We start from the raw sequence: 20,212 nt of genomic DNA, 5'->3' as shown, positions 1-20,212 counted from the left end.
TTGTAAAGAGTGTTGGCGACTTTGGAGACAAGAGGGATAGAAAGATCAGTATGAAGTATGTAATTGGAGACATGATATGGAACTTTAGTGATTTGGCCGAGACACTTTAACTGGAAAGTTTGAATACTATTTATGTTATAGGGCTTAGCTGAGCCCCAGAACGGGATCCTACAGTTCCAAGTGGGTTATAAGAGGATTTTATAGATTAATATTTTGTAACGGAGATTTGTGTGTTTTGAGGTAAGGAGAAAGCTAAGTTGATGGAGTCTATTATTTAAAATTTGAGGTGCCGATATTAGACGGCGATCAAGCTGTAGTAATAGATGACGAATATTCTGAGCAGTTGTAAGTGGTATGCTGTCCAGGCCCGATAGTAAGGCAGTATTTATGCCTAAGTATGAATATGCAATGTATTGACTTTAATTGGTTTATTTTGATTTCCTAGTCTTTTTACCAGATTTCCAATAGATTTAAATGGGGTTGAATCATATGTGACGCTATATCAGGATCAATGTGGATAATCAGAATGGTTTTATCATCTGCGAAGTTAGCTGTGACAGTAAGGGTTTAGTTGAAAGTGAAGAGATATAATGGTGCCGTTATTACGGATACATTCTATAATATTTATATACTACTACCTACGTTTTAATTGAACTGCTTTAATATTAACTTATAGCTTTCTCTTAAATTGTATTAAATATTCATATTAATTTAGAAAAAATGCTGAAAATATCATCCTATAAATTGAAATAGCGACCCAAACAAATTACCAGTTTAGGAATTAAGTATTCTTGGGCAAAGTTTCATGTGAAAACATCTTTTCAGTTATATTTAATAATAGAATTTAATAATCACCAAATGAAACAATCGTTTGATACTTATTATATATACAATGTAAATTACTTTATGCAATTTAACAGTAAACTCTTGGTGATTTGGACTATGATAATTTTTATTATCAATAACACGAAAAAAGTATTCCCTTCAAACAATTTTAACAGTACTTTTGTTTTTTTAAACTTTTTATTATAATCGAACTTCAGGGTAACTAACATTTTTCTCAAATATACCTTGAACTTGAATTCCTTTTTGCTAATGACCGTAAAAAAACAAATAAACTATATTTTATCACACGTATCTTACAATATTGTTACATTTAACATGGCTAGTTTGTTTTGTATAAGTATAATAATCACAAACAATTATTTATTGAATGTCAGAGTCGTTAGGTAATGAAAAAAAAATATTGATTACAAATGTCTAAATAATATTGGAATAATAGAATAGTTTTAGAGGCAATATAATTACAAAGAATAAAATACAGTTGTGTATATTGGTAATTTTTTTTTTGAGCATATTATTTAGTTAACAATTCAAAATATATTACCTACAAAAAATAATCCTCAATACACCTTATTTCATACAAAATAAAATTTTGCACAAATTAAAAAACTTATGCCACATAAGTGCTTGAGCTGAAAATGTCCATAATTCCCTACTTAAATCAACAGGTTCACTGCACTTCAATCTAAATATACGCCGAATACTCAACCAACACCTAAAATGCGGTCGTCCACACAATCTTATTAGTTAATTTATTATTGATTATACATATTAATTAATTATTAATTATATATACTTTGTTACAAATAAATTATACTATCGTTTAATACTATTATATTACGTCCATTTTTCATCACATTAAGACAATTATAATTTAACACTTACCTACCTATATAAAGATGTAGACATCGATTTTTGTAAGCTAAAAACTAATTTCGTAAAAAATAAACATTCGTTAAATTTTAAATACGAATGATTTTAACTTTATACTAATGTTTTTAATTTATTTATATAATAGCTTCATCGTTTACATACTTGTAGTTATAAATACCAGTGTTGGGCAAGACGTGGTTCAACCAAAAATCGAAGTATTGAAAATAATCGGAAATAAGACACCATACGTCACTTAAAGGAATCCAATTATAAATTCCTAAAATCTGAAATACATATATAGATAACTCATAAGTGATAAGTCTCAAAAAATTAGTAAATATCGATAAGGTTTAATGAAGAAGTATGGCGGAGTTAAAATATTATTTGTGATAAAAGGAGCTTTAAAAAATGTGATTAATGTATAAGTATATACAATCCAAGATGCCTGGCCATTTTATTTATATTGAATAAATTGATTAGAATATTTAACTTTTATTAAAATTTCTCTAAGTTTTCAAAAAATGCATTTATTTAAGTTAGGTTAGGTAAACGTTTATAACACATCAACGCACTCTTGACTTTAAAGGTCAAAGAATTTTTAAAAACAGACATTTCATCGCTATGCAAAAAATAAAAATGCGTTTAGTTAAATCCTGCTAATTTGCTTTGTATAAAGTTTTACATGTGTTGCATTAAAAAATATATTTTATTAAAACCACCTATTTTAATATTATTCTTATAAAAAAATATCATCTCGTTTATTCTGTTTGGAATTCTGAATACAATAGCTCTAAGAATTTTACACTAAAGTGATAATTTTGATACGGAAGACTTAAAACATTCATAAGTCTATATAATATACATACACACAAACCCATATAATATATACATATAAATATGCATGCATGTATTGTTGCGATATATGTATATACAAATTAAATATTATATTATATATACATACATCACATATATAGTACAAGTCTACCAACTGTAAGATATATACATTTCAAAAATCTTGTGTAGGACGTGTTTCTCCACGGTATAATAAATTACATAACCACAAAATGTTTTTTAAATAATACTTTGGATATACCAGTAGTTTCTGATTGAAGTTTTGTCAACTTACCACTGGAATACTTCATCATTATTTTATGACTGCTATTGAAGATTAGTTACGGCTCCTTGTCTATGATTGTGAATTTTACTAATATATTTTATCTACTGATGTACGACCATCAAATATTACAGAACAGGGAAGGACCTACATTATTATTAGTACCTACTAAATTCATCATTGACTGGAAATAATGAACATTAATATTATTTCCTATTCAACGTCGTATATATACCGTCTAATTTGATCGGAAATATCGTTATTGATTAGTCATTAACGTTAATTTCTCGATTTACGTCTTTAACGGTAACATACCTTAGGTAGGTATTTCGTTCAAAAAGGGACTCGGCCGTTGGCCAGACCGGTCGAACTACTTATTTAATTTTAAAACTATTGTTTAGCATCGTAGATTAATTTATAGTATATTTTATAGCAGTTCTAAATTCAGCAATTTTTAAAATACCGTTTAATAAAAATCAACCAAATATCGTCAAAGCTCAACCGTAATTATATACTTGTAAATATAATTATAATACCACTCTCAATAAATATCTAAAGGTTTAATTAAATATATCAAAATTGATGCAACACTATTGAAAAAATTTAAAGGTACTCTGTATTCGATATAATATAGCGACTAAAATATATTAATCTGCAAACGTACATTAGGTGCATATTGTAAAAAGTTCAATAAAAGAACTACGAAAATATATTGACATCTGATAACTATTTGTTTAAAAACAAAAAGACTGAAAACGCTGTAAGTAATGTAATAATGACTATATATACTGTTAATAAAAACAAGACCATTGTGATATCTCTCCCTCCCGCTGAGGCCAAAGGTTGATTCAAAAAAGGAAGATACTCTTGTAAACAGTAAGTACTTTTGTATATTAAACGCGACAATACAAATAAATATACATGAAAAAAAATCTGAAAAAAAAATAGATCATATAGGTATGTATATACAATATACATCTAACTATTTATGCTAACAAGTGTTTTGATCAGTATTCTATAATCAAATTAATATTACATTTCTTGAGAATCGATATAAACGTAAGGTCATTTAGTAATATAAGTAAGATGAGGGTAAATACCAAACAAATTTGTATTATAATTGTAGATTTAGTATAATACAAGACCTTGCTCGTCAATGTAGATGTATATATTTCTAGAAACTTGAGTTTGATTGACTTATCAATTAATTATATTTACGCACTTACTTAAGTTTGAGATAGTCTTTATAATTAATAATAAGACCTACTGATATAAACTTTTAGAATAGAAGGAACATTTATTTGTAAAATCTTATTATAGTAATAGACAATAGTCAGTAAGTCGTTTACAATAAATAATAATTTGAAAACTGTTTACGTACTCTTTTCTTCATGAGACATTATATTACGGTCACCCGTCGCCGTTTATTCTTCAAATGTGTTTAAAATAGCTAAGCTATTAAAATATTCAATGAGCCTCTTAAAAACGTTTCAAATGTTAACTAATCAAAATTAACTCAATCAATGATCAAAAGTCTACAACTCTAAATTGGAACATGAAACTCTTAGTTTCGAATACTTTAACAAATTAAGAAACTTAATTACATCAAGAAGTCCAGTAGCATTCTCATTTGGAGGTTCAGCAACGTTAATATATATATGATCTACAGTTTCAAATTATTATTTAATTAACAATCACTCCGCAAAATAAATGTATTATCATTCTTACAATCCCCAAGTGAATTTATAAATTTAATTAGTTACTTTAGTTAAACTAAATAAATATAACTATAGTTACTCAAAAGTCTAGTAGACTAAATATATTAGTTATTATTATTAATTTCATAATTTTTCTGGCCAAATTAAAAAATACGGTTATGAAACTTTTATACACTTCAATAATCCCAGTCATATTAATATGAATTATTGTATACTATTGTCAGTGTCAAACTTGAAAAAACATGACTAATCAAAATTATGCCATTCAAAGGACCTCGTGACTATTGCTTTTTTAGTCGATGTTATAGCCTCAGCGATAGGTTAGAAAAACTATCCCAAATTTTGTTTTGAAAAAATATTTAAAATCCTTAACATGTGCAAATAAATAACCGAGCCAATATTTTTATTTTTTTACTTTAAATTGCCAAACATACAATTAAAACATTTTTAAAATTTCTAAATACTTTATTATAACCTAATTAAGAATAATATTTAATGTGGATCAACTTCCCAAAATATTATAGAAAATTTGAATATTTGTTCAAAATAAAACCAGAGTATGCATTGTGTATTGTAACTTATTAGGGAAATTAGAATAATCTACTTGAGTAAAAAATAAGACATACTTTTTTGGAGGCCACAAACAGAAAGTAGATAGCTGCCACATTATACTTGCGAATGCATATGAAGTTACCTAAAAAATATTCTTTAGAAAACAACGAAAGACAACGATCATTAATCTCGTAATAAGATTTATTTTCAATAAATTAATTAATTTAACGATGGCAGTATCTAAAGTTCTAAACTAATATTATTATTTTTTTGATTCACGGTGTTTCTTAACAATATTTTATTTTAATTAGTTATAGGATCCAATTGTAATATGATAAATTATTATTAACACTAGTCTAGTCAATATATTTTTTAAAAAGTCTTTCAAACATAATTTCTATTTACTACGTGGTTGTGGGTAGATGAATATTTTACCATCACAATAGCAAAATGTTTGTTGAATTACTTAAGAAATTTAAATAATAGTATCGTTTTAAACCAAAACTATTACCAATACGCGTAGATTATGTTAGGTATACGTTTGACTACAATGTCGATAGTGTTTTAATAACATTTTATATTTTTATGACCGACAACATTGTTTTTTAATATTAGTTACAGTTCATATTGAATATAATATGTACATATATAAATCCTTCAAAAGAATAAATGGTGTTTTTATTGGTATATCAATGGAGTTTTTTCAATCTCAGTAGACCATTTCTTGAAAAATATCATGACTCATGATTCATCCACTATACTTACATATAAAAATTATTTTCTTATATATATATATACATCTTTGAGAAGTCAGACAAGTATCTGCTACAACACTTTTTTTATTTAAATTTAATAATTTTGATAGTAGTATTAATGTTGAGAACATTTTTGTAAAAAATATAATTTGTTGGATTAATTTATGCTATTATATAATGCATAATATCATACATAAAATAACCAAAAATTATGACGTTATGTACTAGATTTTTGGTTGGGTTAATAATTAATATACTAAGTATAATAACATATTCATCCCAGTGGACCACGCATATTAGTGATTTGTGACCATTAGCAGGTATATAATATGATTATTTATGATTCATACAAAATTATAAAGTATCTAAGTAAATTCAAATTGAATTTATTTTTTATTTAGTAATACAATACCATAGAAAAAAATGAATAATAACCTTTTCAAGTAAACTTAACAAGTATTATTTAATATAATAACGCATTAATTTTAAATACATTTTACATTATATTAGAAGTTTATTTTATAAATGGAAACTATTTAAAACTCGGTTTCAATGAAAATATTATCTAATTATTCGGAAATAATTCAAATAATAATATAATAGTAGCTGCTGAGTTTGTTTAACAAAAAATAATAGATAGATTACCAATTTATCAATAATATAAATTCTAATTTACTATTTTTATAAATGTTGACAAATGTTTTTTATGTAAATAATATTCATTATAATAATTTATATAATATTTATTATTATTTTTCAAGGACTAATAACTCTTTTCAAACCATTCCAAATTTTTAAACTATTAGTTAGATCGCAAGAATAATAATTTTAAAAGCACTAAACAAAAGATTGAACCATTGAAAGTTTAAACTTACTACCCTATATTTCATAACCGATTTCTGATAATATAAATAAAAACCTAAATATTCGTATTCCTTATTATTCATCGAACAATTTATTTAATTTTAGTTTCTATTTTAATTAAAATACAATTCATAATCATCAATATTATTATTATTATAGATTAAGTAACTTTTATTTAATTAATGAATATTACAGAGTAATATTGGAATACACTTTAGAAATATATAAAGGTACTATTGATTCAACTATAATAATAAACACAGTGACTCACCTCTACCTCTTTTATCATTGATTCATATGGTATTGTTCGAAAATGTTGATACTTATAAATCAAAATTTAAATACCTAAGTAGTTTTAGAGTTATTAAACTTTAAATAATACATTAAGTATTAAGGTACTTCAATAATAATTTCATATAAAATATAAGGTAAATGTAGTATAATATAATATAGGTAGTCTAATATACTTACTACTCAGACAGTTTTATATATTAAAAAATGTTGATACATAAATATTAATTACTATAATTAAAGAATCAATATACTAGACTTATTAAACCTGTAAAAAGTTATATAATTCAGAAAGTACTCGTTCGAATAATATGTATTATCGATGATGGAGATAAATGATAATAACTCATTGTCAAAAATGATAACGCAATAATGAAATTGCCTGTTTTATGTAGGAATTAATACTATTTCCTAATAATTTTGAAAATGTTTAATAAATGTTTGAAGTTTATTGTTAAAATATGAATATTGACTAGAAATTTTTAACAATGGCCGATACTCGTTATACAATGTTATTATGAAGGGACTTATTTCTTTTTTTAAATAAACTAAATTAAAATATTATTTTCACATAGCAAACAACTGTAGCATTCATGGTTACATATTTTATTACTAGCATGACAGGTAGGTACACTTATTATTCTTACATTTAATTTTACAATTACATTTTTTAAATCCCCGTGGTCCAATCATAGGGTACTATCTAAATCCACTGCCTTCAGAAGAGTTATTTCCTTTTGTACCTTACAAATTCATAATACGTATAAATGTATAGAAGTACAAGGTATGAACCAGATGAACCCAGACTCTGTCTTATTTAATATAATAACAATATAAAAATGTCATATAAATGTTTATAAAACTCACAATATACAAAACATAGTTTGGGATAGTTTATACGATGCTTAAATAATATTTATAATAATTATAAAAATTCCTAGTAATCTATATTGTAATAAACAAGTAAATGAAAAATTATAATCATAAGCTTATTACAACTCATGTAATTTAAGAAATTCCCTAATAGCAATATAATTATTTTGTGAATGTCAAAATTGCCATTACCTAATATGAACATAAAATTTTTATCAAAATTATGTTCTAAATAACTTATAGTAAAAAGGGGAGGAGTCTCTTTGAAAAAAAAAGTATTGCCACATGACGCTTTTTAAATAGTTTTAAATTCCAAATATTTGAAAATATAAAAATTTGAATTAACGTATAATTAAAGGAAACATTGTAGGTGAATATACTTTAATAAATTGCTTCATTTAAATGTATATCTTTCATAATATGTATAATGACTATAATGTATATATAAAAATACCATATTATTCAACGGTAAAATTTAACGTTTATTTTCGAAATTTTTGTTTTAATAAACATAGGCGCAATTTCAGTTTTTAAAATGAAGGGGCTTTACATGTTTAAATGAAACAGCCCCGTGGGAGGCTTTTGCCCCTACATCCCCTCTTAAAATACTAATATCATATTCTCACCCACTTTCCTACATATTTAATAATATATACATTATACATCTATAACTAAAATGAAACTTATTTTTATAAAATAAATAACATAATTTAGGTACTTATTATATAATGTTCCACGGGTAGTCCGATGTTGATAATATATAAATAATAAATCGTTGTTTAAACTTTAGAAAATAATTTCTTCAAACAGCGATTACTGTGTTATATAGATTAGATAATTAATAAAGGATTTAATACTTAAAACACAAATTTTTGGAGGGGCTAATTTTAATATTTAAGGGAGTAAGCCTCTCCAATCCTTCCTCAAATTTCACCTATGTTAATAAAGTATAACAAATGACTCATGACAAATAAGTGATAACTATTTTAGTGACCATATTTAAATTTAAAGTTTGTTTAAAAACAAAAACTGTTCATCAATATTTCATTATATGTATAAGAACTAGAAGTACAAACAAATAACTATTTCAATTGGTAGTTGGTATTTGTTTAGTGTATGTTTTAGTTCGATTTATTTTCATGTTGGGAGTTCCGACTTCCAACCCATGGGAAATTTCTCAAATTCTAAACAAATTGTAGCTATGTAACTGACGTTTGATTTTATATACTTACATTTTACCTGCCTACTTCACATGTTATATTTATGTCGTAGGCCATATAGAAAATTAGTTTTTTTGCAAAAAGACTAGGCTCTTTGCAATGGGGTAGCCCGTTTGCGAACTATTTATTATTTTTCCAAACAGCCTGCTGTTTTTCAAGCTCATTGCATACAGACTAACAGCAGTTTGGACTTTTAAGAACTACAATCATTTTATGGTAAAAACCATTTTAATTATTTTATTTTAAAGCTTATTGATAATGAATAATAATATTACATGTTACATTTTTGTTACATATATTGTACTGTGTGTTATTATCAATAACCCTTAAAATAAAATAATTAAAATGGTTTTTACCATAAAATGATTGTAGTTCTTAAAAAGCCTAACTGCTGTTAGTCTGTATGTAATGAGCTTGAAAAACAGCAGGCTGTTTGGAAAAATAATAAATAGTTTGCAAACGGGCTACCCCATTGCAAAGAGCCTAGTCTTTTTGCAAAAAAACTAATTTTCCATATGGCCTACGACACTTATATCACCAAATTTTATTATTTGTATTTTTTTAGTATGAATTTTTTTTTACCTTAGCCAATTATTTAAAACGTTTCATATTTTATTTTATCTAATAAACGGTTAATTTTGTTTGAATGTATCATAATATAAAACGCTAATCGCTAATCACATACATAATTATTTATTTTTTCACAAAAAACCACATTAGCATTTTACATACAACAGTATTTAAAATAAATTAATTTAATGTCTAAAAAAGGTGTGCAAGTGTGTACTACTCTAGTTGCTAATACAATAGGTATCGAAAAGGTCACTGCTAGATACTGATAGATACGTATTAAATTTGAATTCAATTATATGTCATTATATCCGGAAAATGATTTTTAGCGGAGACCGTCTATCAACCTATAATATCCCTAAATATATTATATATAATTATATATATTTTTAATATTTATATTAATATTCTTAATAATATAGTAGGTTGAAATAATTTTTGTTGAAAATATAAGATTTTAAAATTGCATTGTATGTATAAAATAGATAAAAATAAATTATATACTTAAAAGTTCTATGTCCCCACAAATAATGTTTTTGGATCATAACAAAATAAATAAATAAATAATAAATATCAGTATTCATAGTTTATTCGTAAATATGTAAACACGTCTAAATTTTAACTTAAAATGTCAACAAAAAAAATATGTTTATATTGTATTCAATTTGATTTTAGTATTAACAACTTATTACAAATTTAGTACCTATTACATTTTCAAGTTTAAGCTATAAAAATTGGACATTTCATACATTTTCAACTGCAAAACAATTTACAAATTTTCATGATTTTTTTTTCAAAATTTAAACTACTATTGTTTATACAAAATAAACTGTACCTACATATTTTAAATATTTTTTTGATATCTAAAAAAACAACTTATTATATGTGATCTTTTATTAAGATTTCGAGCTTTTGGACCAAGCAAAAAAATTTGTATCGACATTTTTAAAATTAAACTAATACAAACCGAAAATGTCTTTAATTTATTCGAAAGAATTAAGTATTTTAAAAACATTATCATGTATTGAAAATTATCATAAAAACAATTTTTGATAATTTCAAGTACCTACAATTATTCTTTTTCAGTTTACACAATTTTACGTAAAAACTCCTGTTTTATTTACTAGATTCAATAACTACCGTCAAAGTTAAAAATTGAAACATTTTGAAGGCTACTTATTCTGTACACAGGTCCACCCTCCCCTCCCCACCCAAAAAAAAAAAAATTATAAGATCATTATAAAATGAATGCGCACCGCTCAAAATCAGAAATGAATCTCTATTACAATTTTTATAACATATCAACAAGAAATATTTATTCAACGAACCCGGATTGTTTTTACTTATAATCCTATTATTCTACAATATTTATTTGTTATAAAATTGTATTTTATTTTATGCAAAATAATTAGAAAATATTGACATATTCATTTATTTACTGTACTATCTAAAACTATTTAAAGTTTGTAAAAACAAAGTGCAAAAATAAAAGTTGTATACAAAAAACGTCTTATTTTACTTCTTAACGTCGTTATTTCAGATTACATTTTAAATGATTATGACTAGTATAATAACTATTTACTTGATGTTATTGAGTACCTCATTCAAAATATTAAATAAAATGTATATTTTGTTTTATAGCTCATAGAAGATGTAAATAATATTCTGCAAGATATATTTTTAAATTATTTGCTATGCACTGATTAAGACAAGTATCGAACAATTATTTAATAAAAAAATCTAAGAAGAACTACTTTCATACAATTATAATTTGAAAATACATTTAATTTTATTAAAAGAGTTAACTTTTGATGACACATTTTTTTTTAAATTTAATGTAATAATATGTAACATTCAATGCGTACATTACTACACAACTGTTGCTTGACACTCTATTTTATTTATTTTACTGACATTTTTTTTCATCTGGTTTTTTACTGCAGATTTTTACATCCGTTGATTAATGTGTTTCCTCACTTTTCAATTTAAAAACCATCGTCTTTTTATTTGGATTCTTAAAAAAGAAAAAAATAGTCGAGTCAGCATATTTAAACTAAATGGAGTAATAAACGGAAAAAGAGGGGAAAGATTTGACGTAAGAGATATCGATTGTATTGGAGTAAAAATTAATTAAGATGCTTTTGGTGTTTCTGGTTGTGAAAAAGTGATAAAGAAATAAATTCATCTTTAACGTTTGAATAAAAAAATATTTTAAATAATTTCATAAGTTACTTATCCATTTGAAATCTATTAAATTACAACTTTTGTATTAATATTAATTTAATGTTAAGTTACAAAATTTATCATAAAATATAAATACAATTTAATTTAAACGAAACTAATGTTATAATTTATAAATAATATCAAAATCTAAATAATTACATACTTTATGATTCACTTTGTAGGTCAGTATTTAAATAATACTCTTATAGTCTTATTTCAGTTAACTAAAAGCTTCAAAGTTTTATATTATTATTATAATAAAGATGTATTTATAATATTTAAATTATTTTCAACTAAACATCTTTAGTAGGTACTTTAGACACACAATTCAGTTGAAACGTGTGCATCTAGCAAACTATATTGTGTTCAGCGAAATAAAAATATTTTTACAATAAAATTAACTCCAAGCTATATTAAATAAATAGTAATATTAATAATTTTATTATATGCTTATAAATATAATCTACTTATGTTAAATAATATTTGAAATCAATATAATTTAATGTTTCACATCTTACATATATTATGATTCAACGTTATTTTATCAATTGCTAACCAAATTTTATTGCTTATAAAATAAGTTTTTATTATGAAAAATATTAAGAACATTTTCTAAAAACTGTCTTATACACTCCTGGCCCCGAAATCACATATAAACAACTTATATCAGTTGATAAATTATCTCTTATTGGGTTCTTAATTTTTATATTTAAATAATTTATTACTATGTGTATTGTATAATTTCCATTTAAAAAAAATATTAAATCAAATTTCTACTATTCAGTAATTAACGTTTATTGGGGTATAGATTAGTATTATCCCATTTATCATTTGGACTTAAATAGACTAGTCCCAATTTACACGTAAACTAACACAAAAAATCGTCTGTTTGGACTCACAACACCGGTTAATTGGGTCAATTAAAGCACATAAATGGATAAATTACAAAAATACAAAAACTTATCCAGCCAAGCCTATGAGCAGATGTTATGAAGGTAACTGAAGAAGGACAAACTCAATTAATCCTAGATAAATTGGTCTCAAAAAATAATAAGGTAGTATTTTTAATGATTTATCTCTGATTGTAAAATACCTATCATTTAAAATGTAATCAATATTATGAAATACATAATAAATAATAATATCAATATGTGTTTATAAGTACATAGACTATAGTAATTTATCTATTTCACCAACAAATCTTCTTTTTTCACATATTTATCTGTTTATTCTGGGACTTTTAACCTTATTGACTAATTTGATTAATGATCCAAAATAATCTGGTCCCAAAATGAATACAATAAGGAGCATTTACTCTACTTAGAACTTTCCACATCAAAGTAAAACAAACATTTGTTCACTCCGCTAGATAAATTTACTGTTTTACAGTTTTTATTAATTTATCTATTTCGCTATAGTACATTTGACTTAAAGTTACATACAAAATGGATCTTACAGAATCAATAAACATTCGATAAATTACCATCCATCAACAAAATTATAGGACTATTTAAACTAATCTACTATAAAGTTGTATACGTATTAGAGAAATTCGTGCTATTCCATAGAAACTGTTTCAAAAGAACATGCATCAAGGTGTTAATTTTACTTACAGAAAGTTCTCAAATATTTTTTTTAATAGTTGATACCTGTCAAAATAGTTTATAACTAAGTTTATAAGCACATTAAGAGTAGTGACTCATTTAAATGCTCATGTTGGTAATTAAGGATAATAATATAAAGGGTAGAAAACGATAGGCATCGATCATTTCAATAAGGTGTCAAAACCAAGATAAAATCTAGAACTAAATTTTACAACTCATTTATACATATATATATATATATATATAAAACGCATATAAGCGTAAGTAATATATTCAGGTACCTTCTCACTAAATGCTTATTTTAATTTACAATAACTACGTAAATACATAACATTATTTAAATTTACATCAAATAATATAGTGAAATTTAAATATTTTAAACTATTATGTAAGTACTCGCTCAACTTTTAAAAATCAGTTAAATCAAGGTTTAACCACTTTCAAAAATAAAATTTAATTATAATATTTCTGACCATACAATTATTCAACTACATGAATTAATCTCACTAAACTAGGGTTATAAAAAGTTTTTTAATAAAAAAAAAATTATTTAAATTTATATTTTACAAAAAAAAAATCTAAATTATCAAAAGTAAAATTATAAACAAATCAAATTGTTGAAAATAAATTTCAAAAATCAAAAATTTAATTATCATACATTTTTTTTTATAACGTAAAATTTACTAAAATAATATAGGTTTATATACTACATACCTATACATTTTTAAATACGTATTATCTTCAAGGATATCGTTATATTTATATTTATCCTTTTATAATAATATGTAGGATTGTAAGATAATACTAAAAAAATATATTTTAATATTATATACATTGTATACATATTAATATTACTTATACTTACCTGTATATTATACAAATAAGTATGCTAATGTGAAACATATTTTCAATAAACAATCACAATAGTACACTAACAATAGTTTTTGTACATTTAAAAATTTTTGAAATAACAATAAATATATACCCAAATTAGTAACAAAATACTAACAAAAATAAAGCAATACAAATAAACTATTTACATATATATATAATGGTAATCCTTGTCATTTTCATTATTTTATCAATTTCCAAGTGATGTATTATATTTAAGTCAATATCAATGTAACACACACTCAAAATGTTCAAACCAAATCAACACCGCTCTTTTGTTCTGTTCTTAACTATACGTATTTACGTTGTGCTCTATCCAATCTATTGAGAAGTTATAGACAATTTAGTTTTAGATATGTGTATCAGAGTATCACACATGCTGACAATTTGCAATCAAAATGTCTTCACCTAAACTATGTTTCTCATAATGTCTGTTGAAAGCATGATTTGCTTTTCCATATATTATACGTTTTAATATAGGTACCTATTCGAATTCAATCCCTTAAAAATATAGCTAGACACATATCATAAAATCATAATAATAAATAAATTTGCATAGAATTCAATAATAGGTATGCAATATATTATTATATTCGTGTGTTAACAATGTATATAATATTATCTATATATGTATATTATTTAAGATAGTATTTATTACAATAAATATTAAAAATTGTAAATTCTGTAAATTCTTTATAAGTTATAAGTTTTAATGTATTCAATTTACAGCTCTGACTAGATAGTAAATTAATATTATAAATAATATTTAACTGTAAGAATACAAAATTTCAGTGGGAGATCTAGCTGAGATATCTTTGATAATATAAATAATTTAATCATCATTATTTACATATATTTTGAAATGCTATATATCTATATAGTAAATATTAAATAAACGTATTCAGTAATAATTATTAATTACTATTTTGACGATAAATCATTTTTGAATAGTTTTCAATTCGACGAACATTACAATATTGTAGTTTTCAATAAACAAATTCTATACGAAAATAACCATAAAAATAATCAAGATAAATACATATGTATATCACAACACTTCAATATTTTTCTCTTTATTCTATTCTATTTTATTTTTTTTAATTTTATTAAAATATGTACAAATGCAAATTCAAGTATCGTAAATTCGTTCCCGGATAATTAAAATATATTGTATTATGAAAATAAAATATGTAAAAATTAAAATATTAAAAATCTAATCCGATTTAAATTTTTATTGTAGGTTTAACTTATAGTTTTACATCTATATATTTGAAAACATATTGTCAGTATTGCAACTGCATTGCGTCAACTTATATTATGATTGACACAATATATAAATATTATACACAATTGATTCTAGTACTTATATGCATTGAATGTTGAAATTCATATAAAAAATTAAGTCTATATGTTATATGAAAAACAGTTATATTTTTTTAACTTAGCAATAGTTAATTCATTACACACAAATTAAATATCCGTTTATAAAATCACTTTTATGAATTAAATCTTTTATAATTATACTTCTAACAGTTAAAATATTAAAATTCATATAATAAACGTATTAAGATACCTATTTATATTATCATCTTAACCAATTAACCTAGACTTTCATCATGCTCGTAAATCGTACCAATTATATTATAAAAGTAAATCCTGTTTTAGGATAAATTAAGGCAAATTTAAAGATTATTTTTTAATTACCTGCTTGATAATATATTCAATTTAGTTTTATATTTTTAAACATTAATAAATTAGATAAAAGTACACATTATAAAAATAAATCTTTTACTTTAAAATCTATTTTCACTTTAACTAAAAGTAAAAATATCCATTTTTAATACCATTCTGATTGTTATCACCAACTGTACCTTTTTGTCCTATATGATAATATTCAATAATTAAATTTCAACTATTCTAACTTGAGATCTACCGTATGCTTACACAGATATGAGTTTGATTTAAAAATATACCTATTTACACAACTTTATTGAAACTACTATTAAGATAACATTATGTACATTTAAATAAAGATCTTAAAGTATTAATTTAATTTAATAAGTACTAATAAAAGTTTAGTCACACATTAACAGAGAGGAATTTTATCTCTGTTTAACCACAACTATTTTCATTTGTTGTGGTCGATAACGTCTTACGTTGAGATCGAATGAAATTATATTTTTGTGAATTATTTTTGTTTTTGTATGATTTATTTATTCATTTATTTATTTATTAATATATTTTTTTTTGTTATGGGTAAAACTTTTAGAAATTTATCCAGACATAATATGATACATAACAAATCTATATGTATGTATGCAATTAAAAAAAAAAAAAAAATTAAGCGATAATAACAATATAAGAACTTGTACAAAAGTAAAATAGGATATAATGTAGTGGAGAACTTACAGAACTATTGAGAAGTACCAAGAAATAAATTTTGATGGAGGTTAAGATTTCGATAAATGACATATTTCAGTGACGATATATCAATAGTAACCGGTAGATCAAACATTATAGTAGCGCCCTTTGTTTTATAAACTTTATAAATAAGTTGTTTTTTTTTATTTTACATACACTTACATTGATCAAACACATCAATCTTTATAATAAAATATTTATTTTTTATTTTAATAATTGTATTTTACTGGTTAAATAATTGATATCTATCGTATATTTCTGACATATATTTATTAAAAATATATCTATATATATCATATTATCATTTATTAAATTACTATTTGTTGTATATAAATTTAGTTTTATAGTTTATAAATACTCTTCATTATTTAAATTTTATGTATAGATATAGGTAACATATGAATAAATTATTAATTTTCATAGTTTAAAATATATAAATTTTATCTCTAAAAGCTCGTGTTTTTGTTTTGTTACATACAATTACATTGCGACATACCACTTAAATTTCTGGAAAATTAAATCAGAATACAACGATATTTAATTCCTCTAATAACTAGTCCCGTAGCTTTTATGCTTAAAATCCCACAGAAATATGTACAATATATAGAAAAAAAATTTCAAAAAAAGGACTGCATACCGCCCATAGGTATTTTACTAGGTATTTCACTGTAATGTAAATTAATTTCACATATCATTTGAATGGAATGTAAAATTGTAAACTAAAATAGGTTAACAAAATCATTCATTTAATTGTTTAAATTATTAAATTACTAAAATTTTAAACATAATACCTAAAAATAAAATTTACATATTTTCATAATATTTATCCTTCAAAAATGGTTAAAATATTTCTAAGCTTCAAGCGTTTACATTTATTTTTCAAAATATAATACTTTTGCTTATCGGAGTTTTCAATAAATAATAATTAAAAAATTATTTTCAATTTTCAATCATATTTTAATATAAAAAATAGGAATATCCTATCAAACATTGTTTTAGGGATCACATTTTTTCAAATAATGAAACTAAAAAGAGTTCTCTGGGGTCGATTTAAATTTTCGTCTTATCGTGCAATCTCGTCAAGTGGACATCAAGAGGCGCTGCGTATATATATATATTATACTGTTAGGATTATGCACAAAAAAACCCCTAATGTGAGAAAAAAAACATAAACTAATAAATTACAAACCTAATGCGGAAAAATAATAACGAAATCAGTTTGAAAATCAATAAGTACATTAAAAAAAAAAAAAACGTAATTATTTTGATTTTTTACTATAATATTGTATTTTTAAATTGTTTTAGGCTACATGCCGTGGGCTGAGTAAAAAAAAAGAAAAAACCACGTGTAATATATTATGCTATTATAGGTAAGTATCAACAGTAAAACGATTCTCAGTGGGACTGTAAATCTGTAACGGTCACGCAAGTTTTTTTTAAAAACCATATGGTCTATAGATGATCAACAGAATAATAATAGTGAAATGGCAATAAACAGTTTTTCAAAAACCAGTGCTTAAATTGCAAAAGTTTGCTAAAAAAAAATATTTTAACATAGAAATGTAGTTTATGTAATTATTGTATTGGTATCTATTAAAAAAATAAGACATATTTTAAATCTTCTGGCACGCTCAATTTTTTTAATACACTTTTTTAATTTTATCACTAGTGTTAGCTCATCACAAAACGGCACGAACGACGTAGATTATATTTTATATTCGTTTGTTTATATTGTATTAATTGGAATTGATAAAACAACCTTTTTAGTCGCTGCAGTGGGTATTGTAAGGTAATATTTTAGATTTCGAGCACACTAGCGCAAAAATCATACACTTTGCTAGCCTTCGTAAAACTGACGACGTTTGGATTAGCTGCGCCGTGAAACAGATGATACAGTTTATACGCAGTACATTCCTAACAGACGTCAGACAATAGTTGCGCGTTACAGACACAATAACTTACAAAATGCGTTTAATAAAATACACGACATTATATTTTAGACGACACGACGACAGCGCACGAGATAATAACACTTTATATACTCATAAAAATCATATCGAATTAAAGTCTTAAACTCAAAACCGTCGTACTACGGCGCACAGTATGATATTTTCTTTTTCCTCATATTTAAAAAAAAAAACTATTTTAGCGTATACGAATTCCTTCTGTAATAATTATTATTGTACACTTAGGACAACGAGACATTTTTTAGACCTCTTGGTAAGCGTGTTTTTTTTTCGCTTTTTCGAAATTCGTTCACTGCGGCCAACCGCGACACGCGTCACGAACGACGTAAATCGCCAATTTCTATATTTCCGTACCTATACAACACATATAGGTAAAAGCCAACTACGGCACTCACCCGGCGCCAAACGAACGTGTTGCGTGAACGTATAAGCTGCAGTTGGCGGCGGCGAAACATTCGTGTAACGGACCGCCAGCACCACGCCAGCACGGTGACGGCCACGTGTGCACGGTGTGCCCGTGCGAGTACGAGACCACGGCGAGCAGTTATCGTTAGGTAAATTTGAAAATTCCAACGTTAATTTTCGTATTAACGTCGTGGACGCTCGAAAACGAAACGAATCGGCGGCAGGTGATATGGCGCACAGTGGTGTGCGTGAAATTGTTGTTATGTCGTCGGGGAAAATCGTTTGAAAATAATAAAATTGCTCGTTGTTGAAGTCGCGTGTTTATTTGCGGGACACGCGTAACGACACAATGACAACCGAGCGGCGTTCAGAGCAGACCCCCGTGCACGGTGTGGCCGTGCCGCACAGCGACTACAACGCGGTTACACAACACCGCTGTAACGGCGGCGGCGGCGGTGGCTGTGGCGACGGCGTCGGCGGGATCGTCGGTGCACGAGATGGTGGGACGCGGTTGCACGTAGGTGGGTGGGTGGATGAATGTGGGTGCGCACCTTGGCGACGGCGACGACGCCGCCGCCACCGCCGCACACCCTTGGCCCGGCCACGCTCGAGTCACGGAAAAACCCGGGGGCTTGACCCGACCAAATCCGAGCGCGCGCGGCCGTCCGTACCCGGCCAAAAGGGCGCCCGAAACGGTGACGCCGACGGCGCGGCGGTGACGGCCAGCGGCCACGCGTTTCCAGTGAACGCGACGTATATGAAACGTGAGCGACGGCCGCGTTGGTGACCGCCGCCCCGACCACTCGCGTTTAATTATTAATTAACGGCCGGTATAACGAGAACTACACGGCCATAACAGCAGGCGACCAACGGCGGCGTATTGTGTCTGCGGTGGTACGGACACGCGAGACGCGGACGCGCGCCCGGACCGTATAGAACACCCGTCGAGATTTACCCGGTCCGTTTCCGCCGGAACCTTACCGGTATGATTTCCACGTTTTTATTTTATTTTTCGTTTCGCTGTTTTT

The 20,212-nt window shown here is 25.9% G+C and overlaps 1 protein-coding gene across 1 annotated transcript in view; it reads right to left on the bottom strand.

Moving 5' to 3' along the window:
• The window catches only part of LOC132921825 (dipeptidase 1), a 140,427-nt gene extending 120,790 nt beyond the window's left edge, over window positions 1-19,637 (bottom strand). Inside the window, exon 1 of the mRNA XM_060985050.1 lies at window positions 19,175-19,637. The gene's annotated coding sequence lies outside the window, so the exon portion shown is untranslated. The remainder of the gene's footprint in view (window positions 1-19,174) is intronic.
• Window positions 19,638-20,212: the final 575 nt, after the last annotated feature.

Source organism: Rhopalosiphum padi, chromosome 2, assembly GCF_020882245.1.
Source record: "Rhopalosiphum padi isolate XX-2018 chromosome 2, ASM2088224v1, whole genome shotgun sequence".
Lineage (NCBI taxonomy): Eukaryota > Metazoa > Arthropoda > Insecta > Hemiptera > Aphididae > Rhopalosiphum > Rhopalosiphum padi.
Note: the sequence above shows the minus strand (reverse complement) of the source record. Positions and strands in the feature narration are given on the sequence as shown.